Here is a 27725-nt window from a genome sequence, read left to right on the forward strand (position 1 = left end):
AAGGGTGAGAGGGAATGGGAGCCTCTCCCGGAGCTCCGGCCCTGTGGGTGGGTGACCCCCACAAAGAGAATACCCCCATCCCACTGCTGCTCAGGAGGTAGGGGCATCCGGCCATCACTTCTAAATTGTAGGGCTGGTTCTTACACACAGGGAAAATTAATTAACCTTTTAGCCTCAGTGGGGTGGAAAAATACCAAGTCACCACGCAGGCTTTCCAAAGGTTAATTATTTCACATTTCAGTGCCTCCCGGAAGCACTGAAGATCCTCATCACGGTTTCTTCGCCCGCCCTGGATCCTCTCTCTCTGGTTTTCACTTAAACGGAATTTCAGGGATCTACAATAGCCGAGCTGGCTTGAACTTGGGGACTGACACATAGGAAGGCACCAGAGGGCCTCGCGTCAGTGTCTCTCACCGAGTTGCAAGTTGAAGGCGTCTTACGGTAGAGGGGCCAATATTTATACAGCGCCCTGTGGTTTATGAATCACTTGTTTATCGTCTCGCCAAATCAGTAAATTCTGAAGACAGGTGTAAGTAGATGTGGACCTTGTACCGTCGCGCGCTGTTGGATACCTGAGGCCTCTCATCTCCAGACCACCTTACAGTGAGAGATTTTGGGTGCGGGAGGAACTAACTTCTCTTGATGGAATTCAGGTCAGAGCTGCCATATTGAGAACTCGGAGTGTAAGGAAGAGTCCGGTTTTACAGACCGGCTCATTTTGGCATCACCTGGGAAAAGTGCCGGCCTCGTGGGTGTGTGACCGGACGGTGCTATGGGGCCCCACGTTCAGGAGGACTCTGAGGTTAGAAGGATCACGCACTGGTTGAACGTTCTCCCTTCACCTTGAAAAGATTTTTAAAATATTTATTATTTACTTTTGAGAGAGAGAGAGAACAGGAGGGGCAGAGAGAGGGAAACGGAGAATCCCAAATAGGTTCCGCGTTCTTAGCCCAGAGCCTGATGCGGGGCTCGAACCCACACGCTGTGAGATCATGACCTGAGCTGAAATCAAGAGGTGGACGCTTAACCAACTGAGCCACCCAGGCACCCCGACCTTGAATTTTTTTTTTGTAATTTTTAAACAAGGGCTCTTGCCTCTTTATTTTGCACAGGGCCCTGCAAATTCTGTAACCAGTCCTGCCCAGGAACGTCTTAAAAATGCAAAATCTCAGGCCCTTGCCTGCACCTTCTGAATCAGAATCTGCATTTTAACAGGATCCTCGGGTGATTCACACGCACGTGGAAATCTGAGCAGCGCTGCTTACACCACCTCGGAGTTATCTTCCTAGACGTTAGTACAAAAAGGTGTTATTAAGAAGAGAGAAAATATTCTGTAAAATACATGCAGGACAATGAAAACTCTGGCAACCTACAGATTTTTTTTAAGTGGCCTTAAACTTAGTATCTTGGAATATGCAATAGTCTCAGGTTGTTTCGGAAGACTCACACCAAACAGAGACCTTGGCTCAGAATACTTGTACCCCCACAGGCTGGTTTCCTGGGATTCTAATTCTCCTGGAGCCTTGGGAGAGCCATACCCCCGTCCATTTTGGAAGTCGCGGAGATCATCCACTTGTGCCTTGGTTCTCAATCATTTTGCCGTCCCAACACGCCTGAGAGGCATGGCTCTCCCACCAGGCACCAGGGGGCTCTAAGAAAGGGTGATGATGCCAAGTGGCTGCCCAGGCATCTTGAGAGTCGGGGGGGAAGAAAGACATGCTTCAACCCTTGGCACTCCAGCGCTCACCCAGCTGAGAATCACTGAAGGAAACGTCTGTCGTATTTTCTGGGTTTGAGATCTTTGAGTGCATGGTGGCGTCTCTCAGCAGAAGAGCCCCCTGGAAATGAAGGACATGGGTCTCCCTCTCTCTCTGCCCCTCCCCCACTCATTCTCTCTCTCTCTCTCTCAAATAAATATTTAAAAAAAAATTTTTTTTTCAACGTTTATTTATTTTTGGGACAGAGAGAGACAGAGCATGAACGGGGGAGGAGCAGAGAGAGAGGGAGACACAGAATCGGAAACAGGCTCCAGGCTCTGAGCCATCAGCCCAGAGCCTGATGCGGGGCTCGAACTCACGGACCGCGAGATCGTGACCTGGCTGAAGTCGGACGCTTAACCGACTGCGCCACCCAGGCGCCCCAAAAAATTTTTAAATAAAGCAAAACAAAATAAAAAGACAATACCAACATTTGATGAGATTTTGGAACAATTAAAATTCTCAAGTACTGATAATGGGAGCATTTCCCAATGAATTTTTAGAATCAGCGTGCCACTTAAAAAAAAAATACTGGCATCTTAATTGAGATTACTTTAAATGTATAAACCAGTTTTGAATAAATGACATTTTAACAATATTTAGGTTTCCTCTTCATGAACTTTGTAGATCTGTCCATTTGCTTAGGTCTCCTTTGACTTTTTATTTTTTTCCAGTGATGTTTTATAGTTTTCAGTGTGGAGGGTTTGAACGTCCTTAGACTTCTTCCCAGGTATCCAATGTTTTCTTGACCCGGTTGTAAAAGCCACCATTAAAAAATATATTTTTTCTAGTTACTTCTGCCGGTACAGAGAAAGACAATAGGTTTTGGGCATTTGGAATCCAGCAACTTAGTTAATGACCTAGGTCTCGTGCCTGATCTCCCAGGGCACTAACTCAAATCTCACAATGACTACAATTTCTTTTAATTCATCTACTGCGTTTTAAAATTTTGAGATGCATGTTAGCTAAGCTCCATCAGCGTGCGTGTACGTATGTGTGCGTGTGCACAACCGTGCTGTATGTGCACGTCCCACTTGCTCTTATCAGGCACTCTTTGGTCTCCTACAGCCATTGTGTGACTCTGCACAAGTGTCCCCATGGTTCTGCCTTCCATCCTGTCCCCGCCGAGTGGCCTCATGTGGACCTACCATTCTCTGTGGGTGTCACTGGCGAGTCTCCTTAGTGACAGGAAATCTCACAGGTGGTGAAAGACAAAGGAGTCTCTGGCCCTGTGGACCTAAGTGACAAGGGCCCTCAGGGCCCTGGGAGCCCCAGGGGGACCTTCTCTGTCCTCTGTTCTCTATCTCAAGCACAGGGACACCTCAATCCACCAGTCTGCTCCTCTTGGCCTTCTGGGGTCAGGATGACTCTGGACTATTTTTACTCAGAACTCTGACAACACCTGTGGAGTTTTTTTTTTTTCCCATACCAACGATGTCCCCAAATCTCTGGACATCAAGTGAGTGCCCTAATGTTGAATTCAAGTCTGACACCGACTACCTGAAGTCTGTGGCAGATTCTACACATTTAAGGGCTCAGTCCCAAGACTGCCCCACTTCAGACACCAGTCAAAAGTCCTAGACTACCCATACTTCTGGCCAACCGGCTATGAATCAGGGGTTCCTACAGCCCCCCTCCTCAGGTTGGATGGTTTGCTAGAACTGCTCGCGGATCTCAGGTTAACACTTCTGTTTACCAGGTTTATTATAAAGGAACAGCCAGGAACAGCCAGGTGGAGGAGACACACAGAGCAAAGTGCGGGGGCTGGGGTGTGGGGCTTCCGTGGCCCCTCTGTGCATGACACTACCCCAGCACTTCGTGTGTGTGTGTGTGTGTGTGTGTGTGTGCGTGTGCGCACACGCGCCCCAATCCAGAAGTTCACCAAATCTCTCACATCAAGAGTTTTTACAGAGCTTAATCTCCAGCCCCTACTACTCTTCATGGTGGCTGCTAGGTGGGGCTGGGAGTTCCGACTATCTAACCACTTGGTTTTCTAGTGACCAGCCCCATCCTGGGTCTTTCTAGGACCCAAAACATCCCTTGGCAATCTAGGAACTGCATTCCAAGTCACCCTAGTAGCATAAACCAAGGTGTGATCAGAAAGAGCTCTTCAGGGATAACAGAAGACATCCCTACCACTCAGGAAATTCCAGGATTTTAGGAGTTCTGTGTCAGGAATGAAGACAAAGGCCAAATACATTTCTTATACCACAGAGCCCCTGCCCAAGCATGTGGTCACTTCTTTTCTCCTTCAGGAGAGACTATGGACCCCTCAATTTCTTCTCAAACTGTGCCCTTCTGGTTCTTGCTCTGGGCTCTGTGTCCAATTCCCAGTAGATGACTCTGACTTTGTCATCTCATTCCCAATGTCCTCTCAATCCCAGCAAAACTCATTCACACTGAGTCACCCGCAGGTCCCAGCAACACCTGCTCAGGTAGGCAAGTGCCTTGGAACTGAGTGTGGAGGAGAAGGAGGCCATGTTCAGGTCTGAGGTTCCAGCCAGCGTGGCCTCTCTTGGTGACCTGGCCTGTGGCTTATCTGTTGGGCACAGTGTTAGAAGCATGGCAGGACAAGGCACTGATATACAAGCTTTGTTATTCACCTTTTCCTCTCCCTCCATTTTATGGAAGTAAGCAGGCTCTGAGTGGCCTCTCCTCAGGGAAGGTTTGGTGATAAGTCTATTTAATGTCAGTGGCTCTGTTTCTTTTGGAACTGCTTGAGGGGATCCCTTTACGGGCTTCGAGAAGGGAAAGGAAAAAGGTGGATAGGGTCAAGACTAGCAAGCCCTCAGGTCCCTGGTGAAGTGGCAATATTCAGAAAGGATACTTATGTAGGGTGCCATATTACCCAGCCAACTCTCTGGACACCGGAGTTGCCAGTGAGGCAAGGGGTTTGGGGCTTTCAGGCAAAGCATGGCTGGCTGGCTGCTGACTTGGAGACACCATGCAAGCTTGGGCACCATGCAGCAAATAAGACTTAAGACAAAGGGCTCTCCCAGGTCCTCGGGTTTGGCCAAAAACATCAGCAGCTCAGTCCCAGGCTGGAGGATATGGGTGTGGTGAAGAGGGAGCTAACGGTTTCCCACTAGCTTGGCGGGATGGAGACTGTTATGGGTTGAATTGTGTCCCTTCAAAAAAGATATTTTGAAGTCCTAACCTCTAGTACTTCAGAATGTGACCCTATTTGGAAATAGGGCCTTTACAAAGTTAAGTTAAAAAGTGAAGTGGAGGGGCGCCTGGGTGGCGCAGTCGGTTGAGCGTCCGACTTCAGCCAGGTCACGATCTCGCGGTCCGTGAGTTCGAGCCCCGCGTCAGGCTCTGGGCTGATGGCTCGGAGCCTGGAGCCTGTTTCCGATTCTGTGTCTCCCTCTCTCTCTGCCCCTCGCCCGTTCATGCTCTGTCTCTCTCTGTCCCAAAAAAAATAAATAAACATTGAAAAAAAAAATTTAAAAAAAAAAAAAAAAAAAGTGAAGTGGAACACCTGGGGGGTTCAGTTGGTTCAGCGTCTGACTTCTGATCAGGTCATGATCTCACGGTTCCTGGGTTCAAGCCCCAGGTGAGGCTTTTTGCTGGCAGCGTGGAGCCTGCTTCAGATTCTCTGTCTCCCTCCCTCTCTCTGCCCCGCCCCCCCCCCCCCGCAGTCTCTCTCCCTCTCTCTCTCTCTGTCTCTCAAAAATAAAACATTAATTTTTTTTTTAAGTTAAGTTACAGAGGCACCTGGGTGGCTAAGTTGGTTGAGTATCCAACTCTTGATTTCAACTCAGGTCATGATCCCAAGGTCGTGGGATCAAGCCCCCCATCAGGCTCTGCACTGAGCATGGAGCCTGCTTATCTCTCTCCCTCCCTCTGTGCCTCCCCCCAGCTCATCGGTTCTCTTAGAAAAAAAAAATTAAGTTACAAGTTAAAATGAGATCACTAGGGTGGGCCCTAAGCCAATATGACTGTATCCTTAAAAGAACGGAAATGTGGACACAGAAACAGCGGCACAGCGAGAACACCACAAACTCCAGAACTGGGAGACATTCCTCTTGTGTAAGCCACTCAGCTTGAGGTACTTCATTACGTCAGGCCTAGGAAACTAACAGAGATCCAGAATTGGATTTAGGGGAAATTAAAAACATAGCATTTCTTACACCCCAGTGAGTTTGTGAACTGAGGTTCCCACTAGCTAGTGACAGGAGAGCTAATTTTCTGAAAGTCAATGTGGTTTTATGGGAAGAGTTCCTAAAACTGTACAGTATCCTTCAGCTGTCCATTCAAGATTATAAGGAGAGGAGGCTTTCTCTCCTCTAGAAAGCCTTTCCCCCTCCTATAATCCTTACAAGATCGCGCTGAGGTAAATTCCATGCTACTGACAAGGAGCATGGCAGCCAGACAGGGTTGAGGCCAAGAACACAACTTTTGATTCTTGGCCCCAGGGACATCCCATCATTCTTCCTGAAAGAGAACTTTCAGGAAGTTCTTTCCTCTGTGGTCAAAATCCTTCAGGTTGGAATTTCTTTTTATTGTCAGATGATGATCCAGTCTCCTGGCAAAAAAACAGAGATGAAAATAAATTTCCCACAGCTATACTGAACAAAGAAGCCACCGTTATGATGGCAGAATGAGAAAAGCCTTCCTTGGCCACTATCCATGTGAAGGTGACCGGGGGCTGTTGGGAGGTAAGTTGCTCAAGAGGAGCCAGTCGGATTCCGGGTTTGGTAAGGGAGCTAATGCAGGCTCAGGGGCATAAATAAAGACATGGTTTGCGTGGTCTGTACTTCACCAGAAATAACCATGCTTGGTGTTGAGAACCCGATTCTCTTGGGGCTCCCCCACACTAGTGTTATGTTGAGAGCACAGGCAGGAGGAACTCGGTGCCAGGAGCCAAGGCATATGAGGAAGGTGCCGTTCTTGGTCTGGACAGGAGTCCAGGCAGGGAAGCAGATAACCCCACCAGGTGAAGGCAGGCTTAGGTCTTACTTGGGAGGTTCCAGGTGCTAGAATGCAGCCGGGGAGGGACGTTTCATGCTGGTTCAAATGGAGCTGTCACATAAGGGGTCCCAGAGTGGCAAACAACTGTCCCAGAAAGCATTAACACCAAAGATGGACGGCCACGGATGGAGCCTGTTGGAGAATGAGAGAGAATCACTTCCTAAGTTCTAGATTCTCGATGCCCCTCACTGCACGTATATTTTCTAGTAAAATTATATTTCATTCATTTAATTTTTAACACAGGGCACTTTGAGGTTGCGGCAAGTTTAAGGAAATCTTTTTTTCATAAACAATAACAAAAACAGTAAGAACAGAAGCAACCAGGGAAATTGAGAACCATGAAGGTTCTTACAATTTGTCATGAGGCCACTAGGGGGCAGAGGAAGATAGCTATTTGGAGCCACTAAAAAACACTGCAATCCCAATCCTTTTTTCCCCACCACAAAATGCTTGAGCAGGAAAGAAAAAGTATAGTACAAACCAAAAATGGCTTTGCTATTATTAAGAACTGCCAGTATTCTGAGGTGGCTTCTACTTCGTATATAGAATGCTGACTCTACTTTTAACTACAACTCAACCGGTCAAAATTCAACCATACCTACGATTCAGCGCCGTGCTTCTGACCTCGCCATGAGGACACCCCAGCAGATGTATGTCATGGTCCATGCTCTCAAAGAGCGCTCAGTCAAGCTGGGAAAAGGAGGAACACACAGTTGCCATTTAGGGTTGATACGGCTGTTTGCTTGGCTGCTGCCATTTGATTTTGAGGGATTCTAAGTCCAGCATATGTCCAAGTATATCAGCCTCAGGTACAGCCTTGTTTTAGTCTCAGAAAAGTTTGAAGTTGTTAGTACACGACAGATCTTTTCCACTGCAACCATTCCTGTCTCACAAAGCACAAAGGAAGCAGATAATAATGAGTGGGAAACCAGTCACCGGGCACAGTGGAATACACTGGGAGGTACCTATGTTAGTGTTTCACAGCTTGTGAGAGCCCCTTAGTTAATTATCTTAGGCAGGGGATTAAGGATTTGATGCAGTGATCTTAGGGGTGAATTAAAGCATCTCCCCAAATCCCATGAGGTCTATGGGATAGATCCATGATCTATCATAGAGGGCCTATGATGTCTCCAAATCCCATGAGGTCAGGACAAAAGATAACATCCCATTCAAAGAAGGTGAGGCATTGAAGACTTACTTCTCCAAGTTCATTCATTCAGCAAACATTTATGAGCTCTTTGCGAGGCCTGATGAGTGCCTGAGGGGCTTCTAGAGTAACTGAGGACACAGACACACAGTCTCCAAACAGAGTGCTATTTGAGATGCCATAGAGATACGTACAAGGAGCTCTGTGAGCAGAGAGGAGAGGTTCCAAGGCTCAGCTGAGAGAAAGGGGCCCAAGGAGGCTATGTAGAGGTGGTGATGTTTTTAGCTGATTTGACTATCCCCAAGACAACTGGCAATAGCCAAAATAAAACGACCATGGAGGGACACTTCTGTGTTCCAAATTGCACAGGATTCCCACAGAGAACAAGACAGAACAAAACAACATTTTCCCTGTGGAAGGCAAGCTTACAATAAAAATAAAAAATTACAAAGCACTAGAGGACACAGTCACCATGAGTAAAAGTGAATGTCCACACTAAAAATAGCTTTCAGATAATACAATGTTCAGATAGAGTGCATAAAGTAATGTTTAAAATTAAAACCGCAGACGAGAGACTAACTAATGAGGATAAGTATGACCAATGGGTTTGAAGAAGAGCCAAACAGAACTTCTAGAAATGAAAAATGGGATCGTTTCAATGAAGCACTTGGTGGATGGGGCTAAGCAGCAGCTTGGGACACAGCTAAAGAAAGAGTCTGTAAATTGGAAGAAGGAGCCAACAGGAGATAGAGAATACTAAAGAAAGCTTAAGAAACACGGAGGATAAAATAAGAAGAGCTATTTTACCCTTAATAGAAATTTCAGGCGAGGCTAGAAAGATTGAGAGAGTGGCACAAGTCAAGGAGAAACTGGCTGAGATTCTTTTTTAAGGTTTTTCAGAATAGGGAATCCTGAGCAATATAAATAAAAATAAAGGCATGCCCAGACAGATGAGAATGAAACTGCAGAAGTTAGCAAGGGAATAAAGGATTTCATCTCTCTGGATTAAGAAACCAGAAATCAAATCACAAAGAAACAGGCTTACCTGCAAAACAACAACAGTCCAATTGAAAACAGCCTTCTCAGTATCAGCTATGGAAGCCAGAAGACAACGCACGTGCAGACAGAAAACGTAGACTTCAAAGTCTAGCCAAGCTGCTGTTCAAGAGCAAGGACAAAACAGAGACCTCTTTACCCAATAAAAATGGAAGGTTCGCCCCTAGCAGGTCCTCCCTGAATGAAACACTAAAGAATATACTTCAGAGAAAAAAAAAAATAAGTTGAATCTAAGCGAAATGGGAAGGATGCAGAAAGGCCATCTGTTTTTCCCTCTCATTCTTCTCCCTGAATCCACTTCCTCTATTGCCTCTTAGGCCTCCTTCCTCCCACGTGGGAGACTGGAGAGGATGCCCACAGATTACATCACCTCTGTCCACCTACACATGCATTCTGAGTGCCTCCGGCTGGGGTTCCCTACCAGCTCACCACTCCTGGGACAGGAGGTGACAGCCAGAGGAACCCCACAGTGCATCAGAGGGCCCCCAAATTGTATACTACAGCTGAGGCTTATAGAAGGGGCTGCACTTTCTGATTTTGTGAGGGAATCTCCTAGATGTCCAGTATGTGTTCCTCCAACCCCTGCAACAGCATCCCATTGGTCGAGGTGGGCCTTTTTGGGGGGTCTCTGAATCTGACTCTAAGACAGAGATTCCAGATGGAGTAGTTTATCTGGAAGACAATCCCAGGAGATGCTGGCAGGGGCAGAGGGACATGAGACAGAGAAGAGGCAGCCAAGAAAGCATGTGGTATCTAACCAGCTACCTCTGGGGGTGACTGAAGCTTAAATCTGCTCAGAAAACTCTGGAAGTCAGTGAGAAACATACACCTCAGAGCAATCCCACCTGAGGGGCAAGGGAGCTGGGGCATTTATACACCAACTCCTATTCACCATTGTTGGGAGTCTGCTCCCGGGGGCATCAATTTCCCAGCACTCTGGCCTGCTGCACAGGTGGAAAAGGGGGCTCCAGGTCAAGAGAAAGTCCTCAGGACACAAAATGAGGTGTCAGCAGTTGGAATTCCAGCCTGTTAGCACGGAAGGGGAAAGACAAGTGTGTGGGTGGGGTTCAGGCAGCACCTGCTATAGCACTTTAAGTCAATGCCTTTAGGAGAATGCACTTTTTTTTTTTTTTTTTTTTTTTTTACAGGCAGAAATAAAAGACCCCAACAAACTCAGGGCCATGACTCGCTGTAGTCCTCAGAGGTAAAAGGTGTTTGAGAACTTTCCGTTGCTCGCTGGCAGTTTCTAAATGAACGCCTGCCTCCAGCTCTGAGTTGTCTGGCAAACACTGGGAGGGGTTGCAGGCAGTCTGGAGCTTTTCACTATCATTAAAGTGACAGAATCGAAAAACACCCAAGTCTGTGATTCGTCCACTGGCCTCGCTAATGGCCTGGCAGGTAGACACGTGCTCAGAAAACCATGCAGGTGCAGCTGGCATGCACACAGCAGGTGAGGAATGCCAAAGAAGCAGGAAATTCAAGATATTAAACTTCTGGCTGATTTAAAGTACAAAAAAAAGAGGACACATTTCATATTACTGGTATTTGCCCAGATCCGAGTACTATAAAAAGAACTAGAGAGGAATAGAATTAGAAACCCACCTTTTGGCACTCCTAAAATAAAGTGGAATAAAAAGCTCTCGGGAGTGACAGGAAGAATACCAGGGCAGATGGCCTTACACACTGCAATTTAGCCCTGGCAGTAACCACAGTGGGAAGACCTGTCCCGTCCCACTGAATGACTTTAATGACCCTGCCCTTCCTCTTCTTTTGTTCATTTCTATGGTTTACAATTTTATTTTTAAATGCCTGGTATTTTATAAGGTCTCTAATAGCTTGGACATTCATTATTTGCAGGTTGGTTACCTCACCTATAAAATAAAGATGCTAACTTTTGTGCCTCCTCATTTCGGCCTCTTAACTTTCTCTGCCATTCTTTGGATGCGAAGAAGAAGGACTGCTGTTGAGGGCCCCACATCTGTCTTGGCGGCTGTTAATGAGACTGGCATAAAAAGCGGAGATAGTTCCATCCTTCCTAAAAGAGAAGAAAATTATGTAGCAATATCTCTGTACCTGAGCTGAAACAGCCCACAGTACTTGAGTGTTTGTTAGACTTTAACATCAACTGCAGCTTTATCCATCCATTCCATCCATCAGTCCATCTTTTCATCCACCCACCCATTATTCCATCACACCAGCCAGCCAGTCAGCCATCTTTTCTTCCACCCTAACCAACCTTCCATTCATCTATCCAACCAACCCCAGCAGCCTCCCTTCCTTCTTTCTAGATTCCATTCCTCCCTCCCTCCCTTTTCCTTCCCTCCTTCCTTCCTTCCTTCCTTCCTTCCTTCCTTCCTTCCTTCCTTCCTTCCTTCCTTCCTTCCTTCCCTCTTTCAATTAATGCATCTCAAACAATCACCCATCCATCTATCCATCCATCCATCCATTTACCACAACCATCTAATACCTACTGAGTATCTCTGGGATAACTAAGCACTGAAATATGGAGATAAAAAATAATCTTACCCTCAGTAAGTTTATCCTCTAATAACACTTTCAAACAAGCTATAAATGGGGATAATCTATTTTTCTTCTTTTTAACGGAAATCCTTTTCTCTAGAAATATTCGTGAGTCTTCCCACATTCAGTGGTAAGCATGTTCACAGGAAAGTGGAAAGAGAATTCTTGAGGCTTTCACTGCAGTTCAGTATGGGGCCCTCAAGCAACTGTCTTTCCAGGAATGCTTTCTCTTGGTTAGCCCCTCCTTTTGAGGACTTTTATTGGATATTGTAGATGACCCTGTTCACTTCTCTGGTGGAGTAGGAATTGAGTCCAAGCCTTCCAGATGTCTAGGAGGGCTCTGGGAATGTGCATGGCAGGTAGAATGGGCACTTCTGGGCCATGTGTTAATCAACGTGGCCCAGCTTCACTTTATTGGCTTGGCAACTGCTAGAAAACCTCCTAACTTCCCCAGTCTCTGTTTCTCCATATAAAGTTATCATGGCTCTGCTGGGTTTTGCACATATTGTGTGCAGTCTGTAAAAAGGGCTTTCAAAACCGCCAACTATTAGAACAAAAGTATTTCTTTTTAAAAGTGCTTATTATTTCTGAATTACATAAATAATAAGGGTTGACAGTAGAAAAATCAGGAGATCTGAGGAAAAATACTAAAACAAACAATCATAAAACCATGGCAGTCTGACCACTCGATTTCCCTGAGATGTGTTTGTTGACTGGGAAAGATATGGACGTTAAGTATTCAAGATGAAAAACCAGGTGCTGTAACAGGATATATGCTACTGGTCCTGTTATTAAAGACTATATTTTTGTATATATACATATAGCTGGAAGGTTATTTTTTTATTTTTTAATGTTTTTATTTATTTTTGAGACAGAGAGAGACAGAGCATGAGCAGGGGAGGGGTAGAAAGAGAGGGAGACACAGAATCCCAAGCAGGCTCCAGGCTCTGAGCTGTCAGCCCAGAGCCCAACGCAGGGCTCAAACTCATGGCGTATGAGATCATGACCTGAGCTGAAGTTGGACGCTCGACCGACTGAGCCACCCAGGCGCCCCTGTAAGGTTATTTTTAATTAACTTTACTTGTAATGTTAATACATAATATCAGAAAAGTCAGATGAATAAAAGACAAAAACTGATCCCGACCTACTATCTAGCTATGGTCACTGATGATATGTTGGCATATTACCCTTACAGCGTTTGCTTACTTTTATATTTCTATATTTTACAAATATTGTACCAGACCATATATGCAAATATGTTACTTGCTTTTCCATTCTGTAACAAATGGCCAACTTTCCATGTCAGTACATATACTTTGTGGTATTTGAATTAGCTTTGAGTATTCTGTCCTATGGATGTATCACTGTCTTACGGGTATGTCATCATCCCCTGATGTTGGGACATTTAACAGGTGCGTCTTCCAAAAGTTGGGAATGTTTCGCTTTAAACAGTATGTAATCAAGACCCTAACAGTGAAATCTCTGTGCCCATACATATTGCCAAATTGCATCTCAGAAAGGTTGGACTATTTATTCTCTTATTGTAGCATAGGAGAATCCTCACTACCCCCCGAGAATAAGAATATATTTATTTAAGTGTAAACTGGTAACACCTTCATGCTTTCAACAATCAATATACAGAAAGAGAAGTTTGGAAAGTCTAGAAGGAGCGGAAAGGAGAGTGGATAACTCCAAGCCTTATCCCCATCAGTCTAGGTGCTCCACGGGTAACCTTGTGAAGGCAAAACCAAGGAAATACAAACATAAATTCGTATCTTCCAACCCTTTAGATAAAAACGTAGTAGATTAAATACACTGCCCTGAACCTTGCTTATTTTTATTAATGGAATACTGTAGAGTTCTTTCCATGTCAATACTGATAGCACATCTCCTCTTTTCTCACTGCATAGAGTTCATCCCAGGGAGGCAGTAAATGTGGTAAGAGCCACCTGTCGCTTCCATTGTTTTCTATCACAAACAATGTTGCAATGAACAATCTCAATGCACTGTATGTTCTCTGTGCACACTGCAGCTATAGAAGTGGAATCATGTATTTGCAATTGCTGACAGGCCACATCCCCCTTCATAATGGATATGCCGAGTCCCATCCCCACTAGCAATGTTCCAAGGTGCCTGCCCTTGCACAGACTGGCCCACAGAGTGTGGTATTAAACATGAGGATTTTGGCCAATTCAGTGGGTGAAAATGGTATTTCGGGGTTGCTTTCTGTGAATGTGGCCCACATTTGCTCATCCTCCTCTCCCTTTCCTTCCTTCCTACTTTCCTTCCTCCCTTCGTCCCTCCCTCCCTTCGATTTCTAGGAGTTCTTTATGTATTAGGAAGAAGAGTAGGCCTTTTTTTGTCATGAATTACAAAACTGTTCTTTCCATTTTTCATTTTCTAAAATTTAGCGTATGGTCGTTTTTTCCTTTCTGTGCAAAAGTTTTAAAAATATGGAACATATTAGTCTCAGGGCACCTAGGTGGCTCAGTGGGTTAAGTGTCCAACTTCGTTTCAGGTCATGATCTCACGGGTTTGAGCCCTGCATCGGCTCTGTGCTGACAGCTCAGAGCCTGGAGCCTGTTTCAGATTCTGTGTCTCCCTCTCTCTCTGCCCCTCCCCTGCTCGCGCCCTGTCTCTCTCTCTCTCTCTCTCTCCCTCTCTCTCTCTCTCAAAAGTAAACAAACATTAAAAAAATTTTTTTTTTAAATATAGAACATATTAGTCTCACTGTGTCCCTGGATTTTGAGTCTTGAAATGTTAAAGTGGGATGTTCTTCAGGAGAGAGTACATCGTAGGCGTCTAGGAGCTCATTTGCTGGCTAAGACCCACAACCTGCCCCAAATCACACACGGGGGCTGTATCTCCTTGGGTTATCAGAGGCTGGCTGCCTTTTTCTTTTCTTTTTGTTAAGCCTCATTTCATGGGAACAGGAACGCTGTAAGTATCTCACAAATCCATTTAGAGAGAACAGAGGGAACAGAATCAGGAGTGGGCTTAGGTCAGGGGAAACATAACACCATCAGGCCTCTGCAGTCCTCCCCGCCCCCAGCTGGCTGGAGTGACTTGGGCTGCAGTGCGCGGACCGCCCACAGGGGGCAGCACTGCTGAATGAAAGCAGACACGACATGCTCAGGTTGTGTGGAAGCGTGTGAGCACACTTCAAGGGATTTTAGACTGCCCTGATCCCAACCCATTGATTTATAAACCACGTCCTACAGAAATGCAGAGATCATTCCACATCGCCGAGTAAGTAAGGATGTGCGTGGGCAACATTTCCTGTGTATCTTTGCCTTTCTTCCTGGCTCTGATGCAGCGTTCTAGGAGAGTCCTGGGGGGTTTAAGAATCCTGCAAAAGGATTCTAAATCCAAGAAGCTTGCACGCTGGCCATAGACCCTCAGCTCCCTCAGCCCGGTCGTGTGCTACCAATGAGAACACCCAACAATGAAAGCACTTGGGGTGCCAGCCACTGCTCCAAGCACCTCATGCGGGTGACTTCACTTTATTTCCACAACCACCCCCTGCTATTACCGCTTCCCACAGGTGGGAAAACGAGGGACAGAGAGTTTAAGAAACTTGCCCCAGAATCCCCCCTAGTGAGTGGCAGAGCTGAGATCTGAAGCTGGTGCAGCCTGGCTCCCGGGTACATGTCAGCACGCAGAGCGGCCTCCATTAATTACAACCCCAAACCAGAGAAAATATGACTCCAAGGGAAGACGGGAAAGTCACAAAGAAACACAGGTGCAAGAAACAGGCGAGGAAGGCCGCTGCCTTCCCATCCGGGGGGTACTGCTGCTGCTGTAAATCCCCAGCCACTGTGAGCACCCCACTTTGTGCTGGCGAGCAAGCGGGGCTGGGAAAAAGGGACCCCCGGATGCCAGGCTCAGCACTTGGCTCCCCTAGCTCAGCCACCTGGGGCAAATAACTTTCTTTTTCTTCCTTTTTTTTTTTCTTATAGTGGCAAAATATACCTAACACAACATTTACTATTTTTGTTTGTTTGTTTTAAAGTGCACAATTTAGGGGCACCTGGGTGGCTCAGTTGGTTAAGCGTCCGACTTCGGCTCAGGTCATGATCTCGCGGTCTGTGGGTTCCAGCCTCGCGTTGGGCTCTGTGCTGACAGCTCAGAGCCTGGAGCCTGTTTCAGATTCTGTGTCTCCCTCTTTCTCTGACCCTCCCCTGTTCATGCTCTCTCTCTCTCTCTGTCTCAAAAATAAATAAATGTTAAAAAAAAAATTAAAAAAAATAAATAAAGCGCACAATTTAGCAGCAGTAAGAGCATTCGCAATGTTGTGTAACCATAGCCATGGTCCATTTCCAGAACTTTTCATCACCCCAAATAGAAACTCTGTACCCAGTAAACAGTGACTCCCCACCCCCCACCCCCCTTGGGAACACCTGTTCCACTTTCTATGGCTACGAACCGGACTACCCTAGGCACCTCATGTAAGTGGAATCACGCGGTCATTTGCCCTTATGGGTCTCGCTTATGTTGTTGAGCATAATGTTTTCAGGGCTCCTCCACGCTGAGCACATATGAGGATTTCACTCCTTATTCAAGTTCAGGAACACTGTGTGCATATACCACGCTTCGCTTATTCAGCCATCTGTGGGTGGGTTGTTTCCACCTCTGGGCTGTTGGGAACAGAGCCACCACGAACGTCGTTCTACACGGATCAGCCTGAGACCCTGCTTTTGATGTTTCGGCATCTACACCTCACAGTGGAATTGCCGGGTCACATGGCAAGTCTATGTTTAATGTTTTGAGGAGCCGCCAAACTCATTTTATTTTTAAACAGGAGATTCCCCTCCCCCCCCCCATTTAGGATCCTGGACATAAATAGGCTTCCTAATTATTTCCCGGGGCCAACAAGCAGAGTTTTCCAGCCCCTTCTCCAGGAAGCAGCAGCCCTTCCAATGTCTCCTTAGCTCAGGGCTCAGCTCTACCTTCCGCCCCCAGGGGCCCAGTGAATGGAGTGCAAGCACCTGTTCGTGGGTCCTTTCCTCTTCTCACCTTGACTCTGCACCAGCCTCTGACCCAGCGGACCCCACTTCCTTCTGCACGTCTGTTTCCTTTATAGTTGCTCCCTGTCTACCGTGTAAGCTCTGTGGAGCAGGGACATTTTTTTCCTCTTACCTTCTGTTATATCCTCAAAGCCTAAGGTGGAACCTGGCACATAGGAGGAACTCAGGAAATACTTGGCACCAAAGACAAAGTGCCGTGTGCTTCCATAGCCTTTCTATTCATGGTCTCATTTAACTATAACACTCTGCGAACCCCACTTATCCCTAGGGCCAAAAAACAGGACGGGAGAGTTTGAATAACTACCCTAAGGTTACATGGCTAGTAAAATTTACATTCTACCTGTAATCCAAGTGATAACCGCACAAGCGTGTGCCAGCGTCGCTGAAGGAAACCAGTTCTCTTCAAACGACCCACAGGCTATTCTTGAGGCCCTAAGGATGCCGCCCCTGCCAGTGGGCACGCTCCTGCCCCTTCCTGAGTCTGGACTTGAAGACCTGCGGCATGACTGTCCTCCGACCCCTCAGCGAGGACCTTCTTAATGCCCCACACAAAGCAGAAGCCAGGCAGTGACAGGTCATAGAACTTTCCTGACGGTGTGAGGATAATGAAAGCACCAACCGGAAAATAAACTGGCAACACCCTCAGGCTCACACCTGCACCCAGGGCTCGTCATCGTCCTGCCCGTTCTCACTACCGGCCTGGTCCCTGGTTCCCCACAGAGCCAGGCAGCCGGGGCCACCACTGTGGTCCGGGCGTCCCCCAACCTCCACGTTAGTTCGTTCTGGCTGCCATAAGAAAGCACCGCAGACTGGGAGGCTTAACAGAAATTGATTCTCTCACCTTCCTGGAGGCTGAAAGTCTGAGATCAAGGTAGCATCAGGGTTGGTTTCATCTGAGGACTTTCTCCGGGGCTCGCAGATGGCCACCTTCTCCCTGTGTCCTCACATAGCCTTCCCTCTGCGTGTGTCTGTGCACAATCTCTTCACGAGGACAGCACTCAGATTGGATGAGAACCCGTCCAACTGACCTCACTTTAACTTAATGATCTCTTTAAAGCCCCTATCTCCATATACGGTCACATTCCGAGGTACTGAGGGGTTAGGACTTCAACACAGGTACGGGGGCAGGGGGAGGGGGCAGACAATTCAGCCCAACAGGACTCAGCCCAAGGAGTACACTTCTGCACTTTGTAGGAACATAAGAATCTGCTCCAAGGTGTGCCGATCTCACTGACGCCCTCCGAAGAGGACTGCTAACAGACCTATTCTTCTCAGCTCCTCCAGTCAAGTGGGGAATTTGCCCAAGTCACAGGGTTACCTATAAAAGGAAATGGGGTGCCTGGGTGACTCAGTCAGTTAAGGACCCGGCTTTTGGCTCAGGTCGTGATCTCACAGCTTGTGAGTTCGAGCCCCGTGTCAGGCTCTGTGCTGACCGCTCAGAGCCTGGGGCCTGCTTCAGATTCTGTGTCTCCCTCTCTCTCTCTGCCCCTCCCCCACTCGCTCTCTGTCACTCGCTCTCTCTCAAAAATAAACATTTAGAAAAAATTTTCAAAAAGGAAGTGTGTGTCCGGTGGGGATGATGGGTTGAAAGGGCCCACCAAGCCATAAAATTGTTAAGATTTTCTATTTCCACAGTATTTCCACAGAACGCCAGTTATGAGGTGGTATGGAAAGGGGGGGAAGGTCGAGGTGCCACACTGGAAATGGGAGTGCACCCTCAGTTCAGAATTCTGCTCATCCTAGATTCGAAGCCCCTGATTTTAATCCTACGAACAGAGCCATTGCCCATCCTGAAGGAGCAGGATGCCTTGCTTCACACGTATCCGTGTGGGACCACAAAGCACGGCTTTCTTCCTCTCCTGGAACCATAAATTGAGGTCTGTTCTCCACTCATCTGCTCGCCAGCTCTTGGCAGCCTTCTCTGGACCTCGGGGCTCTTTGAGTACTTCCAGTCTTTGTTCAAATAAGCAGCCTTCTGATGGCTGGCCCAGATGTGAAGCCCACATCTGGAAACTATCCCTTGTCTCGGCCCAGGCGTTCAGGTCTGGGAGATGTGTGAGTGTCGGGCACGCCCACGCCCTGCCTGGAGATCCCCGCACAAGGTCCTGTGCAGGACAGAGGTTTTGGAGGCTGGCAGCTTGGACTGGAGACAGTGTGTTGGGTTAAATCCTAATGAGAAGTCAGTTGGAAAATGCTGGGACCTGCCAACACATGGGCGCCCCTATCCTATCATCCTTCTTCGGTCTTCTTGGTAGGGCCCACAGTATCAGGCCCGCCACAAGCTTCCAGCATGCAACCCACTGAACGTGCTACATCTTGCTGATGCCCCCCATTTTGGCCCGAGGATGGAAAATGTTGTCCAAGCTTGGGACTCAGTCTCCCAGTTTGGCGATTCATACCTGAGATTGACGGGGCGGGCATGACGGTGAGTTCAGCAGGCTCCTATTCTTAAAGAAACTGCTGTGCTATGAAGCCAAAAAACTAGTATGACCCCATTTGGACCCACATCAGGAAGGACATGCTCTGTTCACCATCCCGAAGGAACAGTGAGCAGCAAAGAGTGGTTTGTGTGCAGGAAGGAGGTGGCATTTCTGGTAGAACCAAAGTTTGTCTGAGCAAGTGCTCGTATCAGGTACTTGGGTCAGTCCCCATGGACAGATTTAGGGTCTGACTGTTCCTATGAGCCCAGAAGGATCCTCACTGATACGCCTGCCTGACCTAACCTTTTTCTCCCCCCACCCCCTTGAATGCATTCTAAAATTTCTCAAGTCGAAAAAAAATTTAAAAACAGAAAAAAACAAAAAAACTATTCCTCAAATTCCAACAAAAGGAATAACCACTGTTAACATTTCGGCTTATAAATGCCAAGCCTTTTCTCATATGCATGGACAAATACTTCCTAAAATAATGAAAGGCAACATTCTATAACCTAATTTCTATTTGATATCTCATAATACTTCTGTATCAAGACTGCACAACTACATCTGTGCTCTTAACAGCTGTACTGCTGCTCAAGAGAGGACCAAAAATCTGTGGAGGCGTCTTTAGTTGTTACAACAACGGGGGTGAAGCGGGGGGGGGATGGGGGGTGGATATGCAAAGGGCACTTAGAAGGGAAGAGACCAGGAAACTGGATGTTCTATAATCCTTAGTCCTGCTCAAATTTTGAATGTCCTGATGGATATTCATGAAGGTGGGGAAAAAACCTATTCCTAATGATTTCAGCTCCAGACCTAACTCCACTTGACATATAAACACGAGGCTTTTTGGCATGATTTAAGTATACACTGAATTTTGTAACAATGCAACTAATGAGCTCTGGTTTGTTTACACTTTTTACTATAAATTGTCAACTCAACTGTTTCGAAATCTCACCGGGAATGGCAAAGCCGCCCATAACCTTTGAGTCACCACTACAGCCACTTGGATCTCTGCTGTAGTCACCGCATTCATAGTGATTATACATATATGGGAATCCACTCTTCCACCTTTTCTTTCCGAAAGTCAGATATAGAAAGTGTCTGTAACATTCCGTGGAACTTTGTTTTACTTCCATTAAATCCGAACTTATTTAAATGCAGATTCAAGCATCTGGCATCTTCATTATATCTTCAAATGTAGTTGTGCCTAAAAATTTGCAAATTGAAACTATTATCTGTTGGCTCTGTACATCCCTTGTGAGCCCTGCTCTCCACCTCTAGGGCCAGAAGCCTCCAAGTTACAGCTTCCAGATTCCTTCCCATCTGGCTTCTCTGAGGGTCTGCCAATGGGAGGCACTGGGGAATGGAAGAGATCAGGAAGACCCCTTTTCCCCCTGTCTTTTGGGTCGTGTGGTGTGCCCGGTGTGGTGTGCAGGGGGGCAGACACCGTGGCCTTGCATTCGGAGGCTCTGGGGGACATCATTTTCCCCTTTGCTTCTCCAGCTCCAGGGGGTAGTGAGTTCCTGTAGTTACTAATCCTGGATAACCCTACCTTCCCCCATATGCTCATCCAGCCCTGCCCAAACCTTTATAACCAGTTCCCTAGATTAACTTGCTTCTTTTGAAATACTTAGAGTGGTTTGTTTTCTGACTGGACACAGAAAGGATAAAAGACACTTAGGATTTTACTCTATTTAACTAGTTTATATTAGGCCATCATATCCTTTTTCTTTAAAAAATTATGCACTGGGGCGCCTGGGTGGCGCAGTCGGTTGAGCGTCCGACTTCAGCCAGGTCACGATCTCGCGGTCCGTGAGTTCGAGCCCCGCATCAGGCTCTGGGCTGATGGCTCAGAGCCTGGAGCCTGTTTCCGATTCTGTGTCTCCCTCTCTCTCTGCCCCTCGCCCGTTCATGCTCTGTCTCTCTCTGTCCCAAAAATAAATAAACGTTGAAAAAAAAAAATTTATAAAAAAAAAAAAAAAAAGAAAAAAAAATTATGCACTTGCGGGGTGAAAGGGCACAAACTTCCAGCTATAAAATAAGTCATACTGAAGAGAAGGAAGGAAGGAAGGAAGGAAGGAAGGAAGGAAGGAAGGAAGGAAGGAAGGAAGGAAAGAAAGAAAGAAAGAAAGAAAGAAAGAAAGAAAGAAAGAAAGAAAGAAAGAAAAAGAGAGAGAGAGAGAGAGAGAGAGGAAGTCAGTCACGGGGAGGTGTGCACCATGACTGTAGTTAATAATACTCTATTACATATTGGAAGGTGAAGGTTGCTGAGAAAGTAGATCTGTAAAGTTCTCATCACAAGGGAAAAAATTTGTTCTGAAAGTAGGCAAGGCAATGAATGTCAGTAGTCATCATGGTAACCATTTTGCAACGGACACAAGTACTGAATCATTTTGCGGTACACCTAAAACTAATATGTCAATTATCCTTCAATTTAAAAAAATACGCACTTGGATAAATATATTACCTATGAATTTAATTTGGGGTTAACAAAGGGGGGTGTTGCGAAATATTGATTACTATAATAAAGCGGTGTTGAGAGTGTTGGCAAGGATACGGACACATTTGTTGGTGAGCTTTTGTGGGTGGAAGTGCAAATTGGTACAGCCTTTAGGAAAAACAGCATGAAGTCCCCCCCAAAATTAAAAACCGATCTACTCTATGCTTCAGCAATCCTATTTCCGGCTATTTCTCTAAAGGAAATGAAGTCAGTATCCAAGAGATCGTGGCACTCTGGGTTCGCTGCAGCCTTACACCGAGTAGTCAAGAAACAGTAATGCTTATGTCCACCAGGAGATGAATGGACAAAGAAAACATGATCTCTCTACCCATAATGGAGTATTATTCAGCCCTAAAAATTAGAATTCAGAGATGCTGAGGGAGGAATGGGGGGAGCCAGGGATCGGAGGGGGGGAGGGGGGGAGGGGGGGAGCGGGGAGAAGTGGGTCTCTGGGTCACCGCCTGTTGGGATATGAGATGAATGAGTTCCAGGGACTCTAATGTAGAGCTGGCGGCTCTAACTAGTGACACCGTATGGTGTATTTTAAATTCGCTGAGACAGTGGTTTCCGGTGTTCTCACCCCACCCAAAGCCTGGTAACTTAGCTTCAGGTGGGAATCATTTCGCAATGCGTAGCATATTAAGCCATCACACGGTACTCCTTAAATACACACTTTTTTGGGGGGGGGGGGGTAAATTATACCTCAATGAAGCCGACAAAGGCTTATTTTTAAAAGTGGTGTCGGGCCTGACAGAGTTGAAACCCACTCAGGTACGTCATCAGGGGTAGTTTCCCGCAGGCCCACATTCCCCTCTCCGACACCGAGAACTGAGCCTTTCCAGGACGCCGGTGCCACTGGAGTGAACACCCGGGTACTCACAGCTCTCAGTGCACTGCAAACCCTCCGATGACTGCGTCTAACAGAACTCACTTCTGCCGCCTCTCCCCGCCTTCCTGGACGCGCGTTTTCGCAAAGACCCACAAAGCCTGCGCTTGGGGAAGGCGCGGCGGCGGCCCGGGCTACGGCGAGGTGGGCAGGGCGCAGGCGGCCGCGCGCGCGCACGGGGGCGCGCACGGGGCGCGTCCACGGCGCTCGGCCCGCGCCGCCGCCGCCTGAGCCCCCGCCCGCGCTCTGCGCAGACGCGGCGCACGCCAGCGCCCGCCCCCGTGAGGTCGGCCCCGCCCCCGAAAGCCGGTGGTCCCAGAAGAAGGGGCAAAGGTCCGGGTGGGCCGAGGCTGAGGCGCGGAGCGGGCGCGGAAACCGCACTCCAGCCCTTGCCCGACCTCTGCCCTGCGGCCAAGCCGGTCTGTGAGCAGAGGGTTTTGCTTTGACGCCTAGGGTTCTGAAGATACAGGTCCTCTACACGGAGCTACCATTTTTGAAAGGGCTTCGTATGAGTCTCTACAGAGACCCATACATCTTCTAGCTTTCATCACAAGCCTAAGGAGATACGTATCTAGTCAACTCTTCAGCTTCTCACCATATCTCATGATTTCCACCCGAATGCGAAATCTCGTGAAATCCTTGGCTTCCGCTTCCCGTTCGCCCACCGGATCCAGCCCCTGATCAGATCCAGTCCATTGGGCAGCCAGGGGTTTCTGCACGTTGTCACACTCTCCATCCTGACGTCACCTTGCCAATTCGTCCCAGGGATTACAGCACCTATTGGTTTTCTTCTTCGGGTCTTCATTTTCCGTTATTCATATTCCAGCTGGAGTAAGCTTTCTCAAAATCAAATGTGACCGTGTGGACGATGACGACCCTTCAGGGCTGTCCTAGTTTGAAGATAGAGTTCAAAGCCCTTAATAAATCTCGACTGGTCCCCATTCCTAATATTTACCGTTTCTTCATTGTTTCTGTATCCTTCTCCACATTCTGTCCATCCACAGACAAATGACTCCAGTTGATTGATAACAACATTAACCTCTGATTTGTGGGGGAAAGGCTAGGATTAAATAATAGGCAATAATAGCGTGCAAATAGGGAAGAGCACGACTGGAGTTTAAGCTTTCTACATTTCTCAATAGTACCTCAGAGTTACTAAGTTTTTTTAAGTATGCATGCTAACACTACAGTAACCACCAAAGAAAGACCTATTGCACATCATTTCCAAATAAATAAATTCTTAAAAAGACCAAAAGCAATAAAATAGTAGAACAAATAACACCGAGATCCAAATATCAGTAATCACTATACATGTGAAAGGACTAAACACTCCAGTGAAAAGAAAAGACTGTCAGACTGGACAAAAAACAAAATCCAGATATAGGCTGTTTAAAAGGGCTACTTCTTGGGGCACGGGGGGCCGGGGGGGGGGGGGGCTCAGTTGGTTAAGTTTCCGACTTCCGCTCAGGTAATGATCTCACTGTTGGTGAGTTGGAGCCCCGAGTCAGGCTCTGTGCTGACAACTCTCAAGTCTAGAGCCTGATTCAGATTCTGTTTCTCTCTCTGCCCTTTCCCGACTCATGCTTTGTCTTTCTCTCTCAAAAATAAACATTAAAAAAAAAAAAAATAGAGGTGCCTGGGTAGCACAGAGCTGGCTTTGGATCTGTCCCCTTCTCTCTCTCTGCCCTTCCTCTGCTCATTCTGTCTCTCTCTCAAAAAATAAATAAACTTTGAAAACAGAGATACTTCTTAAATGTTAAAGTAGATTAAAAAGTCAAAGGATGAAAAAAACACAAACCAAGAAAAATAACTGACCAAAAGAGAAATCAAGTAGTAATATTAACATCAGACTAAGTAAACTTTAATATGAAAAGCATTACTGGAGAAAAAGGTCATAACATAACGAATGGTAAAAAGTCCAATTTAACATTTACAAATTTGAATGCAACTAATAACAAAACCTCAAATATGTATAAAACAAAAGTTGATAGCTCCATGAGAGACATTACCAAACTCACCATCTCACTTAGAAATTTTAACACCTATTTGGTAAGTATTTCAAAGCGCTGACATATAGGCGATAATCTTAAATACAAATTAGAAATAAAAAATATAACTAAAAAAGCCCCATGGGTTTGGAAGCATGCATAAAACGTTTAAAATCTGTTCATGTACTGAAAACGAAATTATAATTGAAATTAGAAAATACTCAGAACTACACAGCAACTTAAAATAATGTATCAAAATGTGTCCAATGAAGCCAAAGTGGTACTTAGAGAAGAGTTTATAGCCTTTGATGTTTATATTAGAAAAGAACAAGATCTAAAACTTAATAAAGCAAAGAGCCAGCCAACTTAAGAATGAGGAAAAAAAAAAAAGCATAAGCCCAAAGAAAGAAGAACGATAATACAGGGAAAAACGGAAGTTAGTGAAACAGAAAATATATTTTAGAGAGGATCAACAAAACCAAAAGTTGTTTTCTGGGGGAAAAATACAGCAATATTAACCAAGGGGGGAAAAGCACAAATAGTAATAGAAATTTTAAAAGGTTTATAACAATAATAGGAATTTCAAAGGTGCTGCAGACATTAATCAGATACCTGGAGGATATTACAAATGATAATGAGTGGTCATGTGGCCAATTAGTCACCTTGGTAAAGTCCATTCCTCTTTTTTTCAAGGAGATTTTCTGTGATTTTTTTTTTTTAAGATCCATTTTTAAGTAATCTCCACACCCAATGTGGAGCTTGAACTCACAACCCCAAGATGAAGAGTCACGTGCTCCACTGAATGAGCCAGCCAAGCACCCCAGTCCATTCCTTTCTAAATAAAATGTCTGAATTAGCTGATGTCAAATATTCTGTAAAGCAGTGCTTCTCACAAGCTAATAGGAATTTTGTTAAAATGCAGATTCTGATTCAATAGGTCTGGGAATCTGCATTTCTAGTAAACTCCCTAAGTGATGTAGATGTGCTGGTCCATATTTCAGTAGGGAGGCCTTAAGGCATTATCACCCTGTACCCTGGTCTTATGGTCTTTTTTGACAAATTCTATCCTGCATTCTGTGCTGCCGTTTTTCAACACTCACTCCCAAACTCCCAAATCCTTCCCATGCCACCCAGATATAGTAAGGCTAAGATTCATCAGCTGAAACCTTAAATAACCTCAGAGAAGCAGGAAAAAAAAAAAAAACACCCCATAAAGCAAGCCCATACCCTCTAATTTTACTACGAGTTGCAACTAAAAGGACAGCATTCCTAAAAGAGGACACCTGCAATTAAGCCCTCTTTTTTCTTTTGTTTTTTTGTTTTGTTCTGTTTAGATGAACCAATTTACTCTGTATTATGGGAAACGGATGAATCAAAAGTGCTATGCAGCCATAATGCGTGCCAATAATTTACTTGTAATGACTCAGGTCTGTATAATGCATTCGTTGGCAATAAACACTGTGAAAAATTCTCTTTTAATTATGTAAGTGGAATTTCTGTTTGTCTTCGTACAATGTTTCAGAGGCTTATCTTAATTATCCCAATATCATTCGCAGTTGAATAAAGTCAGTTTGATGTGCGGTGTGGGAGGAAAAAAAAAAGTCTCCTACATAATGCTTTCTAAAGCATGAACTTTAACTTGAGATTCCCTTTGTGTAAGTCAAGGAGAAATGGATGAAGTCATTTTGCTTGAGTACACACAATAAGAATTTTCTTTTACTTGCAGTTTCTAACAATAATAAGGGTTGTCATCTTTAATATTTAAGTTCAAGGCTGGAGGGGAAAAGATATTTATGCACATGTACGTGCAACCTGGCAAATATTACTCATCTGTTCCCAAATATCTGGAACCAAGCAGAAAAATAAAACAGGTTGCTCTGGCTATCCCCGAAAATGTATAAGCTTTTTAATAAAGCATGCCTTTGTCACTCGTGTGACCCTCACCCTGGGTGACCCTGTTCTTGTTGCTGCTGGTACTTTCCACAATGTCCCCATTGCAGCCATAGGCCAGGGCTGAATGGGTGGGAGAAGATATTTGATAGAGGTCAGGACTATCTCTGGAGTGTTAGCAAGTAACAGGCTTGCAGGAGGGTCCAGTATTCATGCCATCTTCAGTCCTGTTCTTATTAGCTGCGCCTCAAAACAAAACTCGCTCTAGACCCAAGTAGGCCATTTACAAATTTCAAGCACCCAGGGTAAACAAGTTATACATGATTCTAAGACACCAAAACTAGATAATCTGAGTGAAAGACCCAGGGCCTAATCCACAAAGCCCCTAGCCACTGAGAGTACAATTTTGTGGTGACCTCCTCCTTGGTCATGGAACCCTAGCAGAGACATTTGTGATGAAGGCCTGGTTGGATACAAGGTAAGTGGGGAACTGCCTTCCATGTAAACAGACAAAACATTTCTCAAGGCTGTGTTTTCAAAAACCTAGTACAGTTTTTAGGCTTCTCAATAAGCTTTCCCAAGGAAGTTAATCTAATGTCTAGTAACAGAGACTTTTTACATATCAGGTTTAAGAATTGTAACCCAAGGGTGCTTGGGTGGCTCAGTTAAGCATCCAACTCTTGATTTCAGCTCAGGTCGTGATCTCATGGTTTATGAGTTTGAGCCCCATGTTGGGCTCTGCACTGACAGTGGGGAGACTGCTTGGGATTCTCTCTCCTTCTATTTCTGCCCCTCCCCCGCTCTCTCAAAATAAATAAACACTTAAAAAAAAAAAAGAATTGTAACCTAGAAAAATGGTCATGCAAAGGTCTTCCCTAGTGAGTTTCTCCTGACTATCCATGAGGTAGGATTGCTCCCACCCTTGTACAGGTGAGCACCTTGACACCCAGACCCGGGATTGGGTCAGCCCTTCCATTCATCCTGAGTTTTTCAGATTCCAGAACTCATGAACTGTCTGCTGCACTATGTTGCCCATCTTGCAGTATGTAACACAGCAACTCAGAGATGTATCTGTCCCTTACAAGTGCCAGGAAACTGGATGAAAGTCACAAAATCACACTTTCTCATCACACCTAGGGAATAAATCTGTTCTTCCCCAGAGGTACACATCCTCTTGAAAGAAGATGTGGTGTGTATATATATGGATATATATATACACACCACATCTTCTTTATCCATTCATTCCATCGATGGACGTTTGGGCTCTTTCCATACTTTGGCTATCGTTGATAGTGCTGCTATAAACATGGGGGTGCATGCGCCCCTTCGAAACAGCATATCTGTATCCCGTGGATAAATGCCTAGTAGTGCAACTGCTGGGTCGTAGGGTAGTTCTATTTTTAGTTTTTTGAGGAGCCTCCATACTGTTTTCCAGAGTGGCTGCACCAGCTTGCATTCCCACACTGAAGCCTTTTAAACATAATCATTTGTAACTCTTTTCAAGGTACCTGAGAGGGGAGAACCCATCTCTCTTGTTCACAGCCAAATCCTGTGACCAGA

General features: G+C 45.8%; 1 long non-coding RNA gene across 12 annotated transcripts; it reads right to left on the bottom strand.

Annotated features, from left to right (window-relative positions):
* Window positions 1-823: 823 nt before the first annotated feature.
* LOC147575672 (uncharacterized) lies at window positions 824-22502 on the bottom strand. Of its 12 annotated transcripts, none has more exons than XR_015242627.1 (8): window positions 22282-22502; window positions 10806-10969; window positions 9827-9960; window positions 8933-9036; window positions 7330-7421; window positions 5475-6863; window positions 2796-2994; window positions 824-1838 (listed from the first exon to the last, which is right to left on the bottom strand). It is a non-coding gene; the product is annotated as an uncharacterized LOC147575672 (long non-coding RNA). The 12 variants fall into 12 exon arrangements; XR_015242622.1 differs by having other exon boundaries at window positions 824-1002; window positions 1187-1838; window positions 2796-6863; window positions 22282-22500; XR_015242621.1 differs by having other exon boundaries at window positions 2796-6285; window positions 6720-6863; window positions 22282-22499.
* Window positions 22503-27725: the final 5223 nt, after the last annotated feature.

The sequence above is a fragment of the Puma concolor genome, chromosome D3, assembly GCF_028749965.1.
Source record: "Puma concolor isolate L17-30 chromosome D3, mPumCon1.1.hap2, whole genome shotgun sequence".
In the NCBI taxonomy this organism is placed as follows: domain Eukaryota; kingdom Metazoa; phylum Chordata; class Mammalia; order Carnivora; family Felidae; genus Puma; species Puma concolor.